Raw genomic sequence first — 24,120 nt, forward strand, 5'->3', positions numbered from 1 at the left:
CTTCCTTTCCCAATTCAGACTTATTGGTTAGTGATCCTTTCTCTCTTACAGATAACTGCTGATTTCCTGCTTATCTCATTTTGTGTCCTAAGCCCTTGGTTTGTCTTTCTGCCTGACAGGGATATGCAGGTTGTTGGTTCTTTCTTTTGGCTATCTTTAGGAGTGACTCTGAATCTTGGAAGTTAACATCCTTTGCACCCTCTTTGGGGACCTCTCTTACATTCAAGGGTGGTTGTTTAACACTGCTAGAAATATTTACTGTTTTTTTCCCAGCTGAAAACTAACCAGACATTTAAAAGGAAGAATGAATGGTTTTATTTTTGCCCTCTCCCCTAAAATGAAGCTAAATGAACCCAGAAGGAAAGAAAAATCTTCTGAAGACTTTGTAGAAGGATTTACTAAGACATTCCAAAGCTACCTGATTAAAAAAAAAAAAAAAGGCAAATTGAAGATAATGTAGTTAGATGGGTGGATCAAACTATGATGGCATTCTAGCTACAAACCCAATTCTTTAAGGAACTGAAAACAAGTGTCCTTATCTTACAAACATTTGCAAAATTACAAATATGCCTCAGGACAATTCAAAGCCAGCCTTTTTTTTTTTTTTTTTTTCTTACCAATCTCACAACTTTCCCTCTTTATCACAAAGGCTTGTAAATACTGTCCTGAAGAACCAAAGTCCTTCTTGGAAGAATTTTTATTCTTTCCCTGTGCTTTTGAGATGTAACTGTTAACTCTGATGTATGCCATCTCTTTTTTTGAAAGAGAGAGAGAGAGAGAGAGCGCGCATGCATGTGTGCATGTTTGCACAAGTGTATGAGCAGGGGAGAGGCAAAGGGAGAGAGAGAATTTTAAGTAGGCTCCATGCTCAGCAGGGAGTCCCAATGGGGCTCAATCTCACAACCTTGAGGTCATGATCCTAAGCTGAAATCAAGGTTCAGATACCTAGCCAAATGAGCCACCCAGACACTCCTACACCATCTCTTTAAAGTACAAATTTGGGGAAGGTAATTCTTATGTGAAGGGATGGGAGGCAGGGGCAAGAGGCCTTTTAAAAATACAAACTGCTAAAAAGTCTTTGTTACCAAAACAAGATCACAGCCTCCTTAAGATTACTTGTAAAGGAGATATACAAATCTTAAAAGTCCTCTACATAAATACTAGCAAAAAACACAAAGCTATTAGAGAGGTAATCTTAACCTGCTCAGTCTGCCAGAAACAGTGAGCTTTGTACTGTATCTGATTCATGGCTAAAGCCTTGGAATGAAAGCTGTAAGATTTCTGTTTATGTCTGTCTGTATGGTTATGTATATTTGTGTATATGGTGTTATAGATATGGTATTCTATTGCTGGATGGTATTGACAAAATTAATTTGTAAAGAGCTCTATCTAACTGGCTTAAAATTAAGTATTTATAAAATAAGTATTCTTAACCTTCTCAGAAATGTAACAGAAACCAACCCAAATGCTTTTCAGGTTCATACGATCTTGAAAAGTATTCAGTATTAAAGTTAGTTTAAGTTCATTTGTTTAATTAAAATACACACATCTTTTGAGTTAAAACATTGAATATAATGCAGACATACAGCTTTTATTCTGCTTGGGTTTACCAGTCAAATAAGTTCATATTACATCATTTACAAAATTTGTCAGCAAGAAAAATAGCTTGGGATGATGAGTGACTTTGTCTAACGTTTCATGAAGTTTTTATGAATAGTCTAAACATAATTGTAGGGAGCAAGCGATTTAAGATTGATGTAAATGGGAGAAGAGTTTTTTTAGGTGAAGTTTTTAGCAATAATTATATTTTATAGTATGTGTACTTAAAAATAGCTTCCAGAATCTTTTTGGTATCTGAAAACTCTAGAGTTTGCTAAATTAAATGATGGAAAGTTATTAAATATCTAGATCATTTCCAAATAAGATACAATATTGAAAGATTAATTACTGAGCACAGGTTTATCTAGTTTTGCTTCTTATTGCAGAGACACGAAAGATAATTTGGATGCATCACTAACATGTTTTATGCCATGTTAAAAGACTGTATTGTGAAGAAGCACATGCCTCTAGAAATTATGAAAGGTATTCATAAATTTGCTAATCTAAAAGGATACTAGTGTAACAGTTCATAATTGTTTACTATTTATTTTTCACTAGAAATTAAAGTTCCTAAGGATTAAGAATTCTGACTAATATCTGCAATTAAAATTACAAGAAATAATAAGATAAACAACTCTATGAAAAGAAAATAAGATGTCTGTTTGGTAAGAAGAGGTACGGGATATAAAGATGCATTTTTGTTGAGGGAAAAGAAAGCAAATTTGTCCCAAAGTAAAACTTGTTATTTCAAAATGGGAAAGGGGAGAATAAAAATACATTATATAGAAAGAAGGAAAGAGAGAAGAAGGAAAGAGAAAGATGGAAAATCTTACCTGTGTGCTTAATTTGGCTAAAATTGAATCAATTTATTATAAGGGTATAGTATTAAGCTTTACCAGTAGTGTACTCATGGTAAACTAAACCTTAATTTTCTTTAATCTTCTAAAAGGACAATATTTTCTTAGACTAATGGTCTGCTCCTGGTAAGAGATTATGGAAGTTTTCCTTTACCTTTTAAATAATCTGTCTAGAAAACAAAGATTCCATGTTTTACCAAAAAAAAGTTTCTGTAATTTATCAGGTCTTTGATTGCTTAGGAAAATCAAGTCTTCTTAATATTAAAATAGCTAAATTTTACATAACTATGTAACTTTTCTGTATTTGCCTTTGAAATCTTTTATGGTCACCCTGGTTAAATGGATAATTAAGTGTTATTTCATAATGATCTATGATCCTTTGTAGTCAATTGTCCATACCTTTTAATATTTTTGACAAACTTCCCAAAATCAAATTCTAGTTTTCTTCTTTTTCTTTCTTTTTTTTTTTAAACCTCAAACTATGTTTGAGATAGTTCAGAGGGTCCCTGGAGTAGCTCAAAAGATTTGATCTCTCTCCTTATAAAAAGACAGATGTTACACTAATAAGGTTTATTTGGTATGTTAAATTACATGGAAAGTATTGTCAAGTAAGTGATGACAAACCTTACTGGGTTACACTGTATGGGTAAATGTTATTAATATAAGTAGTGTAGAAATTATATGAAATTCCTAAATTTCTGATATATCTTAGTATAATGTTATTAGTCATAAATCTAGTTATCTTAAAATGTTGTAACATCATAGAAACAACCAAATGTCTTTGTCAATTCCATTATAATGATCTCTTGTCAGTTTTTTAACAATGAGCCTTATACATCTGTTGTCATTTACAGACACTTATTGTTTTATTCTGATGTCTTGCAAACGTATTTCATTTTCAAGGAGATTTAAAGAAAGGACTTTTGACAAGTATAGATTTCTGATAACTTTAACATCATGCAACTGAGCAGGCTAATAATTTCCAGAACTAATGGAAAACCTGGATTCAAGCAGTACAAGTATTAATAATAAGGAACTGAATGAAGTGAGAAGCATAATTATAATTTTTATGAGTTTTTGGTTGAAACATTGCTAGTTATTTATGTTTTGTCTCTCCAGATTTAAGGAAAGATTTTTCTCTTTTCTCTTAAGCGATCAACAATTTGGAAAGATATATCTCTGTGAATAAAGATGAAACAATTACTTTTTTTCCATATCTGATACTTCCAGAATTTAGAAACTTAGTACTCTTATTTTCATGGTAATATAGATATTTGCATAAGTTCAATAAAAATCTGTTCTTATAACAGGACACATCTGGAAACATTGGTTATATTAGCAAGACTTTGATTGGAATGTTGTATTTGAAAATGAGGTGCATAAACTCAGACATGACAGCTTTAAGGAATCAGGGTTGACTTTAGGGAGCCAATAATGTCTCTTGGAAAAATCTACCTGGTATCTTGCTTCCATGGTTCCTAGGAGCCTTCGATGGTTCCTAGGAGTTAGGAAGGTAGGAGCAGGAACCTCAGGCTATTTTGGGGACCTCAAGAAAGAAGAAATTAACCCAAATCTATAGGTATAAGAGGGAAACTCTGATGTCAAGTCCTTGGCTTAGCTTTCTAGCCTTGAAAGACTTCTAAAAAGTTGAAACTGAGATTCCTTAAGAAAAGTGCCAACAAAGCAGATTAAAAGAGGCTATATGGCCAATCACTATTCTTGTGGCATTCATGTAAATAATCAGGTCAAGTTTATTGAAACTAGACTTAATTTTCAAAAAAAGTTAGTCTTACTGTGGTTATCTTTGATAGAAACAGGGGAGACTGTAGAGAGAAAAAAATATGTTTCAGTAGAAACTATAATACACACTTGTGGATAAAGGATTCTAGTTCTGTTAGTTGTCCATAGGTTTTGTTTTCTAACTAGGGTGTCTTCTAGTCTCCTCCAATATTTACCTACAACTCTCCAAGGTAACATTTCCAATTTTCTTCCACCGTTCTGCCTTAAAATCATTAAGAATTAAAGCTTTCCTTTTTCTGAAGCCATGCAAGCTAAAGTTGGACAACTGGACATAAACTTCAGAGAAATCACTTCAGAAATGCTCCTCCTGTTGCTGTATGGGCCATTCAGAAAGATCAGCAGAGACATTCAAACTACACTAGGAAAATCTCTTACACTGCCACTGCCCATCCTCATTTTGTCTAAGATGCTTCAAGTCAGATATCTAGAAATCTTCTTGACTGGCTGCCTTCAGAAGAAACTGGAATTACAGTCAGCTTCAATCACTGACCATTGTTCTTTTTTTCCCCATAGAAATCTCTCTTTTTAAATATCTAATTGCTTGCACCACAGGCGTAACTTTGGGAGCCTACCTGCATCACCAAATCTTGAAAGAGGGTACAACTGTTTAACTGAACGGACCTATTCTCAGTACTAAGACACTGGTTCATTGAGATGGAACAATCTACCAACTCATCTTCTGGACTGTGAAACTACTGAGGGAGGTTTCAAAGGTAGGACTGAGGGGGAGCAAAATATACTAGCCCTAAATATGACACTTTGGCATATAGACTATATTGAGCTGAAGGTAATCCAGACCCAGCAGACTCAAGGAAAATGTTTACTTCTCTCTGAATACCTAGAAGAATTTAGATACGGAACCTTGTCATCAAGGAGAGCTATTAGCAGAGATAACTTCTTTCTGTGAAAGACCTATTGGTATGGCACCACAAACATCTCATTGTGAAACATCTCTGATTGTTCTGAGATACCCTCCTCCCCTTTGAAGACCCAGGCCCCTGTACCATTCCTTAGCTCAGGATGGCATATAAGCCTCAAGTGACTGACTTGTCCTTGGTCTCATATTCTCAGGGCAGTACCATAAATAATTAAATTTGTTTTTCTCCTGTTAATCTACTTTTTTTCATTTAATCAATAGAGCAGCCAAAAGAACTTAGAAATGTAAAGGAAAAATTTTTCCTCTCCTATACTGTCAACTCATATCTGACATTTGAAATTGGAGAGAGTGGATCACAAGTTTCAGTGTCCTTCTTCACTTCAAGATGCTGTTGACCTCCACTTAGTAATAGTTTTCCATACCTTATGTAAAAGAGATGCAGTATAAACAGCACCAAATTAAAGATGCCATTGATTATAACATTGTTTTCAAAGACAGAGATGCCAAAGTACACAAAAATATGATAAATATAGGCCCTACCAACATTTTTTTTTTTACATTTTTTTAACGTTTATTTATTTTTGAAGGAGAGAGATAGAGTGTGGTGGGGGGGGGGGCAGGCAGAAAGAGAGGGAGACACAGAATCTGAAGCAGGCTCCAGGCTCTGAGCTGTCAGCACAGAGCCCGATGCGGAGCTCAAACCCACAAACGACCTGAGATCACGACCTGAGCCGAAGTCGGACGCTCAACTGATTGAGCCACACAGGCGCCCCTTACCAACATTTTCTATTTTAGGTAATGGCAAAAGTTGAAAAGAAAATACCTATAATGCTATCTTTTTGATGGCTACTTCTGGCTAAGAAGAGTACAGCAGAGAAAAATCAGCAACATCATACCTGCGTCATCAGGTAAGTAATAATAATAGCTAATATTTATTGAGCTCGTATCATGTATCAGTGATTTTTTTCTAAGTGCTTTCTATTTATCCTCTCATTATCTCTAGTTATGACCACTATGCTCTCCCTTACGTATAAGCAAGAGTAGGCAAGGACCAACATAATATGAGAAAACCTTCACATAAGCATATAACAAGCAACATTTGTTTTTTCCAGCATCTTATTATAAAGTTTAAGCATAAAGATGTGAAAGAATCATACAAAGAATATTGATGTATGCATCACCTAGATCCTAAAAATAACATTTTTCTGTATTTGTTTTATAACATTTCTATCTATTCATCAATCCATCAATCCATCTTATATTTAACTACCTTAAAGTATGTTCAGGTCTTTTATTCTGTTACTATATAATAGTGCAGGAAAAAGCGAAAGGCTTGTTTAGAGAGGATGTTATAAAACTAAATTGTTATTTTAAAACAAAACAAAACAAAAACCAAAAACATACTACTGTAGGGGCCAAGAACAGGCTGCTCCCAAGATGGACCATTTTGCCATGAAGATTACTTTGAGTTAAAAAGCAATCAAAACCCATCACATTCAGGAAAAATTCTTTACCTCCCTCTCAACTGTATAAAAAGAATTTAGAGAGAGGATGTGCAGCAGGAAGAGAGCTATGACCATAGATACCTACATTATACCATGGCCTAGTTATGGTAGATGGGGAGGAACCTAGCAAGGCCAGTTTGATCAAAGACCTCTAGGTCCCATTTTTTCTGGGTGGCCCAGCAAACATTTGTTTACCATACATTTATACTTTATCATCTTCTGGGAAATTGCATTCCTTCCTTTTGAAGTCCCAGCCACCTACCCCTTCTCTTTAGTTCAGATTGACATACATACCTCATGTTGCCTGTCTTTGGAATTTCCAAGTCTGTGTGGATTCTCCATATGTATGCTACTACATTTAATTTTCTTCTTTTCCACTGTCTCACGTCAATTTGATTTTTAGTGCTGCTAGAAAGACCTTGAAGGGGACAGGAAATTCTTGCTCCCTAGAACCACCAATTGAGCACGTGATTTTTATTGTCAATTAAGTGCCACTCACTTAACTTCTCAATCGGTATTTTGCCTCAAAGCAAGCAACTGTGAAGATTTAATGGGAAAAATATTTTAAAAAATACAACACTTACTATTCTACCTTGCACAGAATAAGTATGTATTCAATAAAATATAGCCAAAATAATGAAGCTAGCGAGAAAATGCCAAAGCAACTAAGCGTGTACTGCACTGAATCAGTTAATGTACTGGAGGGCTTCAGATAAAACAGGATAAGACAATTCTCCAACCAGGAAGAGGAGAGTATTGACCAGGTATTTTATACCTGTATCTAGAAATGTTTGAAAAATTTTATGCTCTTGGAATTAATCAAGTAAAATAAACATCAGAAGCTCTTTAGGATAGAGACAAAGGTAGCTGAGAATGCAGAAATGTAATCTGATGAATATGTTTACCTAGTTCTTTATGAAAACAAAAGCATTTCTTGAAGCAGCTAAGTTAATACAGTCCCAGCACACTGCTCTTTGGGAATCTAAACTGGAGCACCCAGAATAAACAATTATCTGTTAAAGTGTCATTATAATGTAGATTTTGTGAACAGTACTTTTCTCACTTCCTCAAGGACATCAAGTGAAAGCTAACTGTGTGCCTAAAATGCAAATAAACAATTATTTACTGCAAATACTTTAACCCTTCAGATAAGTAAGTAATAACATAATTTTCTCTTGTGAAAACTGAGGCACTTAACAGATTTCTTATACCAAAATTTACCACATCCTTACACAGAAAAATGTCACAAATATGATTATAGGCAAGGTCAACAATATCCTTAAAAATAAATTTGGATCTCCATCCATGGAGGTGTCATCAGCCACAGCATAAGACAGAAGGAAAAAACAATAAAAGACAATTTAGCCAGGATAACTTTAAAAAGAAAGTGAACAGAATTGCCTAATCGAGAAAAAAAAATAATACAGAATCCAAAACATCTGATTTGGTGTTGGAGGGTAGCAGAGCAAAGAATATTGCTTTAATGTAGGCCTATCAGAATGAAATGGCTGCAAACCATACCCCTAAACAAATGAATGATGGAATTATTTACAATCTTCATTTCAGTGCTTAAGAATGTTGGCCAATACAAAGGTTTTAATATAATAAGCACATTGTCGACATATTCTTTTGTAGTAAACTTTAATAAAAGTAAACCAAAATCTGCTCTTAGGTCATTACTATTTGAGGATATTAAGAGCCAAACCAGGGGTGCCTGGGTGGCTCAGTATGTTGGGCATCTGACTTGGGCTCAGGTCATGATCTCACAGCTCGTGAGTTCAAGCCCCACGTCAGGCTCTGTGCTAACAGCTGGAGCCTGGAGCCTGCTTCGGATTCTGTGTCTCTGTCTCTCTCTGCCCCTTCCCTGCTCATGCTCTGTGTCTGAAAACTAAACAAGCATTAAAAAAAAAAAAAAAATTAAAAAGAAAAGCCAAACCAAATCAATGGGACACTGAGAATCCTTAGTTATTATACTAATTGATCTCAAGTGTGAATATGTAGTCATAGATGGTTTGTTTTCAAACTTTTGTCCATGAAAGATAAATGATTTATTATATGAAAGAAAAGCTAATAATAACTGTATACATGATATTAATTTGATATTTTTCTCATGAAAAATCCATGAAAATAGAATGAAATGTCCTTAGATGTAATATAATTAAATTTGCCTCTGATAACTTTAAACAAGCATTTATATTAATTCCAATAGAGAAAATTCATTACCTACTCCCACATCTGCCTGTCTTTCATTCGAACACATGGAGGGTACCTCTGTCCTGATAAACAACCAATCCACAGCATGAATTCATTTATAAACCCAGTAATTCCAGTTTCAAGCGGTTTTATATTATGAAAAACACAAAATGTTTAGGTAGATTTTGCTTCTCCACATACACACATTAAAAAGATGGTCTTTAAAAATATTATTTTGTGTATCATTAGCAAAAAAAAAAAAAAAAAAACTTTACTCCAAATATTGATGTTATGTGTTTTGACCAACAACCCTCTACTATTATATTGATATCATCAAAGAATAAATCTAATCTAAAACATGAGAATGAGATGAAAATGTGTAAGACACTGAAAAAATCTAATCTCTACTTCTGTTGAAATTCAGCCTCTGTTATATACCTCTTCCTACAAAGAGGAAGTAAATTCACAGTATTACCAAAACTTTCCTGAGAATATCTTCTTGAATAAATTTAAATTGGATAATGTATACAGAACGTTCCCTATGGCTTCAGTAATGATGAGTTTCTCTACGCTGAGAGAGAGAGAGAGAGAGAGAGAGGGAGAGGGAGAGACACAGAGGGTATATGTAATATGAGAAACCTAATCTAATCTAGCTAGGTCAAGTGTAAGAATAATAATGGATTTAACTACAATAAAAGTGAAAACAAAAGTTATGATTTTACCAAATCATCCATCAGAACTGAGGAGACACACCAACAGGCCTACGAACCAGAGATCTTATCAAGCTATAGGGAACATGGTCTGAGAAGTTCCTGGCAATTAATAGCGTGAATCTGGACTGGCTATTCCAATGTCAGGGTAATATGCCAGTATGCAGTAGCAGAAAGATAAGCAAGCAGGCAGCCTGCCCATGTAATCAACGTCTGCTGGAGGATAGCCAGCGGATGTTCTGGCAGGAAAATGGTGTTAGGAAAATCTGTTGACTCGTGGTCAATAAGATTATTAAAAGGCAATGCTCATCATGATGGAGGCTTTGGGTAATACCAAGGTGCTTAAAGGGACTGAGAACTAAGATGTCTGCTCAGAGATGGGGAAATAACAACAACCTAATGAATTAACCAGAAAAATAAAGAAAAACCTTCAACAAGAAAAAAATAAAGAAAAGCCTTCACCAAGAGCCAGTTATTAGAAATAAGAGCCAAATCAGCATCGAAGGTGAACTTGAAGCTGATCGATAGAATTATCAACTGACAGTAAGAAACCCTCCAATAGAATGGAGATAATTCCAGAGGGTGATACTGGTTTGAGCCTGATTTTTAAAATTAAGCAGTCCCCAATGAGGAAACTTGATAGATGAAAGATCAAGAAACAAGGTGATTTATTACCATCATCTACAAAATTCAGATTGAGTATGATGATTCTTAGAATATGATTGTAATGTAAGCCAGTGTGTATTGAAAACAATGGTATCATTAGGTATATTGCACACAGTAGTATTTTCCTACTGAATTCCCCACTGAAGAGGTTTCCTGCTGCATAATAAGAAAAATTTCCATTATTCAGCACCTAGGAGTCTGTTTCAGTCAGGGTTCTTTTTTTTGAAGGCAACGGGAGCTGACTCTAAGTAACTTCAGCTGAATATAAATTTATGGGAAGAAAAGCTGCAGCTTACAGAATCAATAGGAAGGCTTAAGAACCAAGCTCAGGAGGTGAGTATGAAACAAAGGGCTCCTCGGGCGATGGTAGACACAAACAACGCCATGCTGCAGAAACTGCCAGGATATGGTATTGATTTGACATCATTTTGCCAGACTTCGATGCTGTCAGTGAGTGTGTCATAGCAGGCGTGACTAAATTCTCAACTACTCTTCCATCACCACACCATTTCCGTAGATTCAAATTTCCGAGAGGGAGCTCATGATTGGCTAAAGCTAAAGCAGGCTTACACTGGAGCTACCATAATGTGGTTTTCCTCCTACCCTCTCTGAGCCTCAGATAACTGTTAGTCTGTTCTTGGTCATTATAGATTATTTTTGCTTTCTGGAATTTCATGTAATTGGAATCACAGGCGTTCTTTACATCTGAGTCCTTTTGCACAGTATAATGTTTTCGAATTTTTTCCATGTTGTTGCATGTATTAGTAATTTTCTCCCTTTTATTGCTGAGTAGAATTCCATAGAAATAGCAAAATTTGATTATCTATTCACCGACTAATGGGCTTGGAGTTGTTTCCAGATTTTTGCCAAAATGAAACAAGTTGCTATAGACACTCATACAAATATTTGTGTGGACATGTCTTAATTTCTCTTGGGTAGACAATTCAGAGTGCCACTGCTTGATTATATGGTAAGGGTATTTTTGACTTTTAATGAACTGCCAAGCTATTTTACAAAGTGGTTATAGTCTTTGCATTCCCACTGGCAATGTATGAGTGTTCCAGTTGCTCCATATACTAACAGTAGGTATATTCTATCTTTTAGCCATTCTAGTGGGTGTGTAGTAATAATTTACTGTGGCTGTGGCTTTCGTTTGCATTTCCCTGATGACTAATGATGCTGACTATAATTTCTTCGTTTGTTGGCCGATTTGAATATCTTATTTGGTAAAGTATCTGTCCAATCTGCTTGTGCCAGATTGCACTTACCATTAAGAGCCACAACAATATCTCGCGTCCCACATGGTTTTCCTTCAATGTGATCGTTATACACCGACTGTCAAGAGATAGGGTCCAATTGGGGAAATCCTGTATCGTCTGAAAATACGTCATTAAAAGTCATACAAGGTGATACAGTTTCCACCTAGTTTTCTTGGGATGCTCCCCCTTGGAATCTGCCCACAATGCAGTGACCAAACACAAGGAACCACAAGGAGAAACCACACGTAAGTGATCTGGCCAAGAGCCCCTTCCATGGTCACAAAAGCCAACATTAACCACCAGATTTGTGAATAAATAAACTTGTAGATGATTCCAGCCTCCAACTGAGGATTCATTTTGTAAGCTGAGGCCTCTGACATTATGGGACAGATGACCCTAATGTGCCCTTTCCAAATTGCTGTACTACAAAATCCATGAATAAAAAAATAGCTTTCATTTTGCACCATTAAATTTAGGATGGTTTGCTGAGTAGTAATACACAAGTAAAGCATAGGCTTTGAGATGCAATCAAGAATTTAAAAACTTCTTGAATAGAAACACAATTTAGATTGATTTTTTTCAACTTTTAAAGGTCATGTGTTGTTTCACAGCATTTAAATATGGTTAAATTTTTGAGAATATAAAACTTCCCCTAAAGCTTAACTAATGTTAACATATAGATATGTTTATATATAGCATACATATAACATATATAATATACATACACATTTTTAATGAAACCCTCATTTCAAGTGTTACTTGAGCATTGCTCTATCATTTTTACTATTTTCATCAACTTTCAGGAGGCTGACAAAATTTAAGCAGAAACCTATTATGAAGCAATGAAATTGGTCACTAGTATTTATTGATTTCTCATAAACATTTTTACAGCTCTGAATAAGATTTTCCTACTGACAGATTTGCAGGTGTGCAAGGACAAAACAAGAAAACTAAACCAAACAAATGAGACATGCTGAATTTTACTTTTATTAACTCAGAACAGATGCCAAGGTGATGGGGGCTCCAAATCTCTACTCATTTAGCCAGGTGAGTACACAACCATAATTACATCAATAACACAGGGTTACAAATATGCCAGTATTAGAATTATCCTGGACAATAAAATAAAGATATGTTTAGATATATTTAGCTTGACTTAAAATATCGTGATAAGTATGGAATAAAGGATGTAAGTTCAGTTAGTCAGCATCCCTAAACTTATCTATAGATATCTGACCTAGTCCTATATTTTTCCAGTAAAGTTTTATGAACTAAATTCAGACCAACATGTAGCAGATACCTTCTGTGGATCTGCATAGGACAAAGTGCTGGAGATTACAAGATAAGACAAACTAGAATTCTTCAAGAAACTCGAAATGGTAGAATAATGTTTTTCTTTTGTTTAAATTTTACTTGCAATCACTAAGAGGTTTACTATGGTCCCGACAATAAAAATTATTTTTTTGAAAAGTCAATTTATGTGATCCACATTAATATTTTAATGTTACAAATGTATATTTGCAATTACTTGGTTAAATATGGAATGTACTGTCCATCTCAGAACTTTATCAACTATCATGTAATAAGACAGTCTACTTATGCATTTACATATCCACCTTCTTTTCCATGAATTCATCAATTGCAATTACCTTTTTAAAAAATGTTTATTTATTTATTTTGAGAGAGAGAGAGAGAGAGAGAGAGAAAATCCCAAGCAGGCTCCACTCAGCATGGAGCCCAATGTGGGGCTTGAACTCATGACCATGAGATCATGACCTGAGCCAAAATCAGGAGTCAGATGCTTAACCAACTGAGCCACCCAGGTATCCCTTCAATTATCTGTAATTAGATATACTTACAACTTTTTCTTCAATGACATTGGCAAATAAAAACCCTGATAATACGTTAAAAATATACAACATGTAGGGGCACCTGGGTGGCTCAGTCGGTTGAGCATCCGATTTCGGCTCAGGTCATGATCTCACAGTCCGTGGGTTCGAGCCCTGTGTCGGGCTCTGTGCTGACCGCTCAGAGCCTGGAGCCTGTTTCAGATTCTGTGTCTCCCTCTCTCTCTGCCCCTCCCCCACTTGCACTCTGTCTCTCTCTGTCTCAAAAATAAGTAAACATTTAAAAAAATATATACAACATGTATAAACTAAAACTGACATTTGAGTTAATATGAAATATTTGAAATTGGAAAATAGTTTTAACTCCAACTTAAAAGAAGAATGTCTGATTATGTGTCAGAATATATGCACAATTGGGAGTATTAACAGCAGTTTCTAATGAGACTACCATAAGTACCTTTCAATCCTTTATTAATGGAAGTGGATGTGCTTATAGAACTCCTCTATCTTTTTTTTGTAGGACTTAATGCCAGCTTATCAAAAAAGCAAACTAAGTGTTTAGAGCAGCAGAAAAATATAGGCACTGATTACATTTAGGGTTTATGTTAATAATTTTCAATAAAACACCAACTTTGTCATCAAAGGGAAAAGCAGAACTCTTGTTATACTTGCTTACACTTGTTCTATGGCTTAATGTTTTGTAAAATGTTATTAATATTAAGGGTGTACCATAAACTTTTTAGTACATGGGCCTTCTCTTTAATTTGATCAACATGGTGATTTATGAATATCATTTATGAATATGATTGGTATTTATTAATATCACAATTTTATGACATTGTGATATTTTTGGATTCATTTTTCAGAGCTTTTGGAAAAAGGTGATAAAAATAGTAATATTTTATCATCTAATTCTGAAGATAAAAAACTAATTCCCAATCACATGGTTTCTCTTCTAAAAATCTTATTTTGTTAGGTTTTGCTTTCAGTTGAAAAGATGATGGCAAATTAGGAAAGATTTATTTCAGGGATACTTGGGTGGCTCAGCTGGTTAAGCGTCCAACTTTGGCTCAGGTCATGATCTCATGGTCATGAGGTTTGTGAGTTCAAGCCCCACATTGTCGAGATGTCTGCTGTCAGCACACAGCCCACTTGAGATCCTCTGTCTCCCCCTCTCTGCCCCTCCCCGCTCTCTCTTTCTCAAAAATAAAATAAACATTAAAAAAAGAAGAGATTTATTTCAATCTTCCTACTATTCTATTTGCGGCAATTGATACATTCTAAGATATTTGATCTTTTTAAATAGCCCTTTAAGCTTTATAATTTATGTCCCATTTCTTTCTGAATATCTAAGTACTTACTGCTAAATCCAGGAATTAGAAGTTTTGGACTAGTCATCAGTCATGTGACATAGGTGAATAAGGGCCTGGGAGCCCAGATCTGAATTGTCAGCTTATATTAGCAAAATAAATTTTGTAAAAGAAAGCCAATACTTTGGACTTTACATACAAAAGGTTTCATCTGCCTGGGCTATGGAAATGCTCCTTCATATAAATTATGTGATTCAGAAGCTTAAAAAATAGACAGGAATTTTTTTTTATTTTAATTTTTTTAATTTTAATTTTTTGAGAGAGAGTGCATGCATGTGCACGCAAGCAGGACAGGTGCAGAGGGGGGAGAGGGAAGGGGAGAATCCGAAGCAGGCTCCACAACCAGTGCAAAACCCAATGTGAGGCTCAATCTCATGAAAGCGAGATCATGACCTGAGCTGAAATCAAGAGTTGGATGCTCAACTGATTGAGCCACTGAGGCACTCCAGGACAGGATTTTCTATTCCTCAAATTCTGAGGGTGTTTCTTAATTCAATGGGTAAGGTGCAGGTAGTTTGCACCAAAGGATAATTTGTCTTACCTTTTTTTTTTTTTTTTGAGTTTATTTATTTCTGAGAGAGAGAGAGAGAGAACGAGCAGGGGAGGTGCAGAGAGAGAGGGGGCAGAGGATCTGAAGCGGGCTCTGTGCTGACAGCAGAGAGCCTGATGCAGGACTCAAACCCATAAACCATGAGATCATGACCTGAGCTAAAGTCGGAAGCTTAAATGACTGAGCCACCCAGGTGTCCCAATTTGTCTTCTTTTTAAAAAATCTGTTCATTTATTCATCATAGCATAGGCCTGTTGGCTTAACAGGGGAGCATGCCATTTAAATACATAATCAAAATTTACTCTTGAAATGCAATATTGGTGGTTTCTGGACAATATTCCTTTACCATATTGTGAAAACAACCTACAAAAATTGTACTATTTAATTTAGTTTTTAAAGTTAAGTCACACATGATTATATGTCATAAAAATTAAAACTTCACATATGAAAAAAAATTCCTCTTTATTTCACCACAATTCCTGTCCTCTCTTGAAAGTAACTACTGCTATCAATTTGATATTTATACCTTTAGATCTCTTCTGGAGATTTTAATATACTCATTAAAATACCTGTAAGAAAAATAGTCAAATTAATTGGGTGCATGTCAATCTGCAATTTTTCCCACTTAACAATTTGTATTGAAGCTCTTGTCATTCTGTACTATGAAATGTATCTCATTTATGTACAGGGGTACAGTGATCCAAGAGATATAAATGCAAATGTTTAGCAACTTCTATCCCAGTTGGTAGCTTATTATTTTAAGCTTTTAGAAAAAGTGCTGTTAGGAAGACTTTTGGTGCATTTGTATAATGATTTCTTTAAGAAATATGCATCAAGCACCATGTTATGCAAAAAAGGTATTATTACTTCCTGACTGCTCCGAAGGTAAAAAGTTACTTGTCTAAGTTCACCCAACCAGCAAGTGCTACATCTGGGCTCTCCACACATCCTATCAGGCATCAGGATTAGTGTTCTTAACCACTGTTCTCTACTCCTCAATTTTAAACAAAATTACTAATGAATCAAACTGTAGTCCCATTGGGGTGCCTGGGTGGCGCAGTCGGTTAAGCATCCGACTTCAGCCAGGTCACGATCTCACGGTCCGTGAGTTCGAGCCCCGCGTCAGGCTCTGGGCTGATGGCTCAGAGCCTGGAGCCTGTTTCCGATTCTGTGTCTCCCTCTCTCTCTGCCCCTCCCCCGTTCATGCTCTGTCTTTCTCTGTCCCAAAAAATAAAATTAAAAAACGTTGAAAAAAAAATTAAAAAAAAAAAAAAAACTGTAGTCCCATTTAAATGTCAATATATATTGTCTATTTGTCTCCAGAAAGGCAACAGCAATTTACATCTACCCTTACATGGTTGTTGATATTCCCTGGGATATCCTCTCAAGAGAAATAACTGGAGTTAAGTAAAACAGTATAGATCGTCTGTTACTGATGATAATTAGAACCTGTGCCTTAACATTACTGTGAGAGAAGGCTTAGTGGGTGTTGTCTCTGGAGGAAAAGAAAATAGTGTCCTTTAAGTCAACAGGGATATATCCACTCTCACTCACCTATCTAACTATGCTTTTGAGGTTTTCTAACAGTTTTGAATATACCATCTGTTTACTTCACTATTCTCATTGGTCCTGCTTCTGGTATAGGAAATAGGAGAGTGAATCCTCTCTCATTAACTGAAAAGATGATTCTGTTGCATATATGTGTGTATTTTGTTATCATATACATTTAAGTGGCTATAACAGAAAACGATCCACTCTCTAATTACTATCTGAAATAATGGCTTCTGATGAACTATTCCTAAACCAAAATTATTATACCTGTTAGATACCCTCCATCATTAGGTGACAGAAAACCAGTCTATAAAAAACTGAGCAATTTAATTACCTAGTAATATATATTGCTCATGGTTAAAATATATTTGGGTGTTAGACACATTTTTAATGGTTGAGTTTGGCATTTTGTTATTTGGAAATAAATTATCTGTACTTCTGTGTAAATGAAATTTCAGTTAAAAAATTACCTGATCAAATTTAACCCAACGGTAATGATGTTTTTCCTCTGTTTTTATTTTCTGAATCACTTTGTATATGACAGAGGCTATGTTTCCTTGAATAATAACTAATAGAAAAATCCTATAACCCAGTGCTTTATTTGAATGCTTCATTTTGACTGACTCACTTTTAAGAATTTTTCCATTTTTTATTATGAGTTTTGTTTTCTAGGTTAAACTTCTAAGCCATACTTTTATATACAGTTTTTATTTTTAACATTTTTTTCAAATACCTAGCTTTTCATGGTATTCTTCATATTTTAAATGGTCATTACATCTCAAGTTACTAACTCTTCCCTGGGTTGAGCTATTCGTCTGGATTGTTTACAGATCTATTTCTTTGCTGATATTTTCTGTTTCATTTTTTTTAAGCATTGCTCATTGAAACATTTTTATGAGAGCTGCTTTCAAATCCTGTTCACCAATTCCAGTATCTGAGTAATCTCGGCACTGGTATCTCTTGATTATCTTTCTCATTCTGGTTGCAATTTTACTGGTTCTTGGTGTGACTAGAAATTTTCAATTGTGTCCTGAATGTTCTGACATTAAGAAATTCTGGATCCTATTTAAATCTTCAATTTTAGCAGTCAGTCTGTTATCCTGTTTAGGTTAGCAAGTAGGTCCTGGCCTACTTTTGAGGGCTGTGGACCCAATGACAATTTCCAGAGCCTTTGCAGTGCTATTCTAGTCTACTCCATTTATGAAGTAGACTACTCAGACACCACTCTGAAAACCGAGATGTTATTCCACACTACAGGTCAGTTCTTAAACCCTCTGATATAATAATTTCCCATGTGCTGAAGGGTCTGTTCAGGACTTTCTATGCAGGTTTAAAGAATCCCTTTATCTTGCTTCTTCCTCTCTGAGATTCTCCAACACACTAGATGAGAATATGAGGGGCTTCACCTGCCCCCACCAAGGGAATGTCAAGTCCAGACTCCCCACTCAGTCTCCGCTGACCACGAGGGGTGGTGGGGGGAGCTGGAGGACATCTATGGTATTCGGTTGGGGTTGGGCAATTATTTGTCAAAAAAGTGTCTGTCATCCTGGGCTCCCCTTTTCCTCATCTTTTGATGGGGGAAAGCATGCTTTTCTTTGGCCTGTTTGGGTATGTGACTGTTTAGTGTTCCAAGTTACATGTTAATTCAGTACCCATTTAGGATATATATATATATATATATATATATATATGTATATATATGTGTGTGTATATATATGTATATACACATATATATATACATATATATATACATATATATGTATATATGTTTTTTTTAAAGAAGAAAGAAAAAAAATGAGAACTTACCATGCCATGCCTCAAGATGAGATTCCCAAGCCAGTCTTCCCTCTTTTTGCCATCTTTGAGAGTCCTCTTATGGTTATATGTTATAATTTATACAGAGGTTTTAGTGGTACTTTATCAGGGAGAAGCAGGGGCAAATAAATCTGTTCCAACCTATCTCTAACCAGGAACCTGAGACGTAACCTTTTGAATCATGTTTTTTCACATAGCATAATTCTTGGGTTTCATTCATGCTGTAATATGTATTGAAGACCTTGCTGTTATGAAGAGATTTATTTTACGGCTCTATCTTCAGGCACAAAAATTAATTATTTAAACCTCTGTGGCACCAGATCACTCCTTACTGTATTTCTGTTCCTTATTATTTGCTGATACTTTGGTAATAAATAGATCCCCTCCTTTTTTTATTTTGAGATTGCCTTATATTGAGCTGAAAGTTTAAAATTTATTCCATCCAACACTTCTATGTCTTTGCATTTGCTATATGTGGACATGGATGGGGATGGAGGGGATTTGAATTAGTTCAATTTGCTAAGATTGTAAACTGCATCAAATCCCTTCTGTAATAAAGCAAACTATACATAATAAACAATTACTTTTTATAGAGAAATGCATAATATGGAAGTATGTCACTTACTTTATTTCATTTGACCCATACCACAATGATATGAAGTCAAAGTAGTAAAGGTAGATTTTTTATTGACAATTTTCTGGGAAAGTAGACATCAAATATATTGGGATAGTTTGGGTTAGGCATTTGATTAGAATGTAAAAGAAGGCAGAACGTCTTATGCTTCTTACTCCATATTCTTTGAGCTTCAATTTACTGCTAAATAAAATAGAGCTTTGCCAAATTAAACTTTGAATACCATGCATAAAAGCAGATACATAAAATTTTAATATAAAAAGAACGAAGTTTAATTTAGCAGGAATACAATAGCCTGTTGAAACCTCTATTAAAATACTGTTGAAGATGTATATTATTACATTTTACTTTATAATTTTACTAATCAAAATTTCTCCAACTGCACTGTACAATCAGCTTAATATTAGAGTTATTTTTACAAGGATGCATATTCCTCTTGGAGCAGCTTTAGCCTTTATCTTTCATAGCTTTTTGCTACATAAATATGCTTGAAAAGAGAACTGGTAAAATAAGGCACTTAGTGCCTCACTTGCAAAACATGTAGAAACAGAAGAGACCCTGAGAATTATCACCCAGCAGTGAACAAATGGGGGTGGAAAATTGAGAGAGAATTATAACCCAGCAGTGAACAAATGGGGGTGGAAAATGTAGTTTCTGGTACACATCCCCCGTGGTACACACTATAGCACAGAATGTCAGTAAGACAACTAAAACACAACAGACATTACCTGTCACAGTTGGAAGGATGAAGACAGTTTGTAAATGGCTAACATTTGCTCAGTGGCTTAGATAAAATAAACTGGCAATCATAATTTTGGATTAAAACATGTATAATGCTGTAAACTAATATTTGAGCTATTTTAGACAGAAAGCTGATTCTTGTTAATATGCTCACATCCAGATGCTTGCATTTGGATATTCCAATGAAATTAATAGAGTTGGCTTACACTCAACATCCACATTTGGAAGAACTCAGTTTCTCAAACTAAATAGTTTTGCTATTTTCCAGTTATTTATTCAGAAAGATGATATAATAAAGTGTATATTTCCAAAGCAACATCTTTGCTGTAGTTTAGAAACATGTGTGCATGTGTCTGTGTGTGTGTCTGTTTTACATGCCTGTATTTTTTGCATGTTAAATAATAAACTTAAAGTGCACAGAACAGTGCTTTTTCTTCTAGATTATTTTGATGATATTATCTTCTTAATCTTAAGAGAATGGTAACTGATCTATTTAGTTCAACCTAGTTCTTCATAAGAGCTATTTTAGGTTTTGGATAAGAAATTACTAAGTAATTATGTTTCCAGAATGATATCCTTTGATTCCACAATCACTGATCACCAAAATGCCTCTCAATACAAGCCATCTTCAAGTGGGTTTGGAGAGAAGTACATGAGTTAGAGTCACAGCTAATTATGTGATATTTACCTCTCAAGAGAAAAAAAAAAAAAGAGGGAGGACAAGGAGCGGGAGAAGGACATAGTAAGACACAGTCTATAATCACATTACTTACAACAGTTGTCCCTATGCAGTTACAACGCCTAAAGCCTGAGGATATAAACTCCAACAATCCTACATTCTGGGAAGTTTTAATTACTTTCCTACCACCTTCTTAGCCACCAGCAGCTACTGCTTGTCATGACCTAATTCTAACAAGGTACGTGAGCAATTCTCAGTTTTATATCAAGACCTAGTTAAGGTGGTTTTGTTAAAACAGTTTCCCCCTGTCACTCAGTATACAGTCTATATTCTTTTTTTCAGAGGAAAACAACATATACATATGTAAAGCCTGATATGATCACACAAGTTTTACATTTTTTTCGGCACACCTGCACACATTTTAAACCACCATCCCTCCCCACACATACACAACCAAAGTATGAAGAGATGCCGAAATTCTATTGTAAAAACATTCTAGCAGGAAGTGTTAGTTTTTCTCAGGTTTGTGCTGCTAATTTTTCACGTGTTACCTATTCAATATTTTGTAAAAGGACTAAAATAATTTTGTTAAATCAAAATCAACATTGTGTGAAACTAAAAAGTTTTAGCAATTGGAATATTTGGAATACTTTTGCATATTCTCATAAAATAGCTATTGTTAGTATTGTTATATTGTTACTATATATCAAGCAGGCATTATAAACATTTAAATTATCTAAAATATAATTCACTGTTATGATCCAGATTCTCTGATCGTTTTTTCTTCCCCTCTGCTATTACTCATGATCACAATGCTATGTACCTATCCCCTCTGATTGAAAATGTGTCAGTCCAGGTAAAATACAATTTCATTTATTAAGCTTTTCCTAATCATGTCTGTAAGAATATGGCACTCATTCTTCTGTGTTTCCATAGTAATTTCTTCTTACTGCTCTTGAAGTTACTGATTTTCTGATTGGCTGTCTCCCACTAGGTTGTGATTTGCCCGCTGGTAGGGACCATTTCTCCTTTATATCTTCAGAAACTAACATAATGCCACACAAAGAGTCGGTATTCATAAAATGTTTCCTCAATTGACTCCAATTAATATTTCAATATTAATGCAAATTCAAAAATGCTAACATGCATATATGGACAGCCCTGTATTTGATCTTCCCCGGTTCTTTATAAGCAGCTTATGTCTGAATGGGAATATTTTCTTAGACTTCTAAAGCCCAAATGAGTTTTTAATTATACATGATAGCAGACTATTATGTGAAGGGATTTTCATTTCAGTGATTTTATTCTTTCCTTATCTTAATGGAGTATTTTTGAAAAATTTATTTTCCCTTTACCTATGACTAAAATGCTATTTTAAAGTCATATTAGCTCTACCTCACAAACTTGGATGTATGAAAGAGGTTTATGAGTGTACTTTGAGGCAGTGCAAATTATATGTATAATTTTAGAATACTCAAACTAAAAATGTCAAAGTACTCTAAACCTGACATGAGATCATTATTCCAAGTTTTAAATTTTACATGAAATTAGATTTAGTGAAGTGAATGGAGGTAAGACAATTTCACATTCTACTAATAGCCAAACAATGATGTTTCGCTTGCTTCTAGCAGTCATTATGTTTGGAATGTAACTTCCATTTGAGTTGTAATTTCATATATATTTTCAATGGAGTATACAAAATACTGAGAAATTAACTCGCAAATATTACATTAGATGTTCTGCAAACAGCAACTTTGACTCTCCCAACTACTCGGCCATGGAGACACCATTGTATCGATGAGGAAAACTGATGTCAGAAAGATTAAATAGCTGGGTATCTTTACCACAGGACATCTCTACTTTACCACAGGACATATTTCTACTTCTTTTATGGACTTTTCATTTTAAAAAGAGTTTAAATAGCTTCTACTCTTCCAATAAATAATCGTTAATTTAAGACATAGGAATACTTAACATTCCATTTGTTATAGTTAATATCACTATAGCAATTATTAAAAACCAGCAACTAATATAGAACCAACTGGAACAAGGAAAGGTACTATATTAGATGCTTCTAATACAAGGTTGGAGAGACTATAGTAGAAGTTAACAAGATATTTAAATATCACAATAATCTCACGAACGAAATTCAAAAAAACTATGGACTACTTTAAGCAGAGAAAGGTAGTGACGGTTAAGAGCAGAGATGCTGGATTCAGACTACCTCAGTAAAAAATACTGCTCTTGAAAAAAATCCCTGATTTGGGGCATCTGGGTGGCTCAGTCAGTTAAGTGTCTGACTTTAGCTCAGGTCATGATCTTGTGGTTTGTGAGTTCGAGCCCCGCATCAGGCTCTGTGCTGACACCTCAGAGCCTGGAGCCTGCTTCGGATTCTGTGTCTCCCTGTCTCTGCCCCTCCCCTGCTCATGCTCTGTCTCTCACTCTCACTCAAAATTAAAAAACATAAAATTTTTTTTTAAAAATTCCTGTTTTAATTCTTAATAGCTTGACAAGTTACTCAACCTTTCTCTGTTCCAGTTTGTTGTGAGGATATATATAATCTAGAACAGTACCTGGTACATAGGAATCACTATGAATCAGCTGTTGGCCATCATTTAGTTTTTATTTTACAAGCTTAAATAGCTCATCCTCTGTTCTCCTTATCCCCCCATTATGACTTTTACAGCAAACCCTACTTCTTGCGGTCATTTTCAGAACTGCCGTCAGCAAATACCACAGTGGAAAGTAAGCTTTTCCCTATAACTAGTAAAAATAAAAAATAAAAATTTATTCAGGAATCTTTGGTTTCATCACTTGCCCACTGCTTTACTCTCTGTATATAATTTTCCCAGGGGTAAACTTTCCAGTATCCACTATTCACCACCATCCATATGCTGATCATATTCAAGTCTATTTCACCAGCAAAAAGCTATCTACATAGCTTCAGCTGAAATATCCAACCAGCTACACACAGTACATCCAAGCCTCCAAAACATGATCTTCTTATTGTAATCTTATATATGGGATAATATCCAAAATTCTTAGCATAACATAAGACATGTCATGATTTAGCTCCTGTCTGTCCCAGTCTTCCCTTATACTGAATTGTTTGTGGTGCTTTGGCCTAAGACATGCTGATACCTGCTCCCATTTTCCCAGAATGCCCTTCAGACCTAACTTCTAATTTCAGACCCAAATTTTGGGCTATTTTCTTTTCCCAAAAACCTTCAAACCTCCACTGGACATTATTTGTACACATTTCCATTTTCCCAGAACTTATACATATATGTGAAAAAACATACATATATATAGGAAAAGGATAAACATAACAAGGCACCACGGTGAATCTGATGGATTCATCTTGTGTTTTGTAGTGATTGAGGAAGGCACAAAAAAGAAAGCAAAACCCATGGTTTTTGAGGCACAGTGACACCGCCAATTCATTATCATTGCTCAGTTAATGGGAT

This window comes from Herpailurus yagouaroundi, unplaced genomic scaffold (genome assembly GCF_014898765.1).
Source record: "Herpailurus yagouaroundi ecotype Mexico unplaced genomic scaffold, PumYag 67793, whole genome shotgun sequence".
NCBI lineage: Eukaryota > Metazoa > Chordata > Mammalia > Carnivora > Felidae > Herpailurus > Herpailurus yagouaroundi.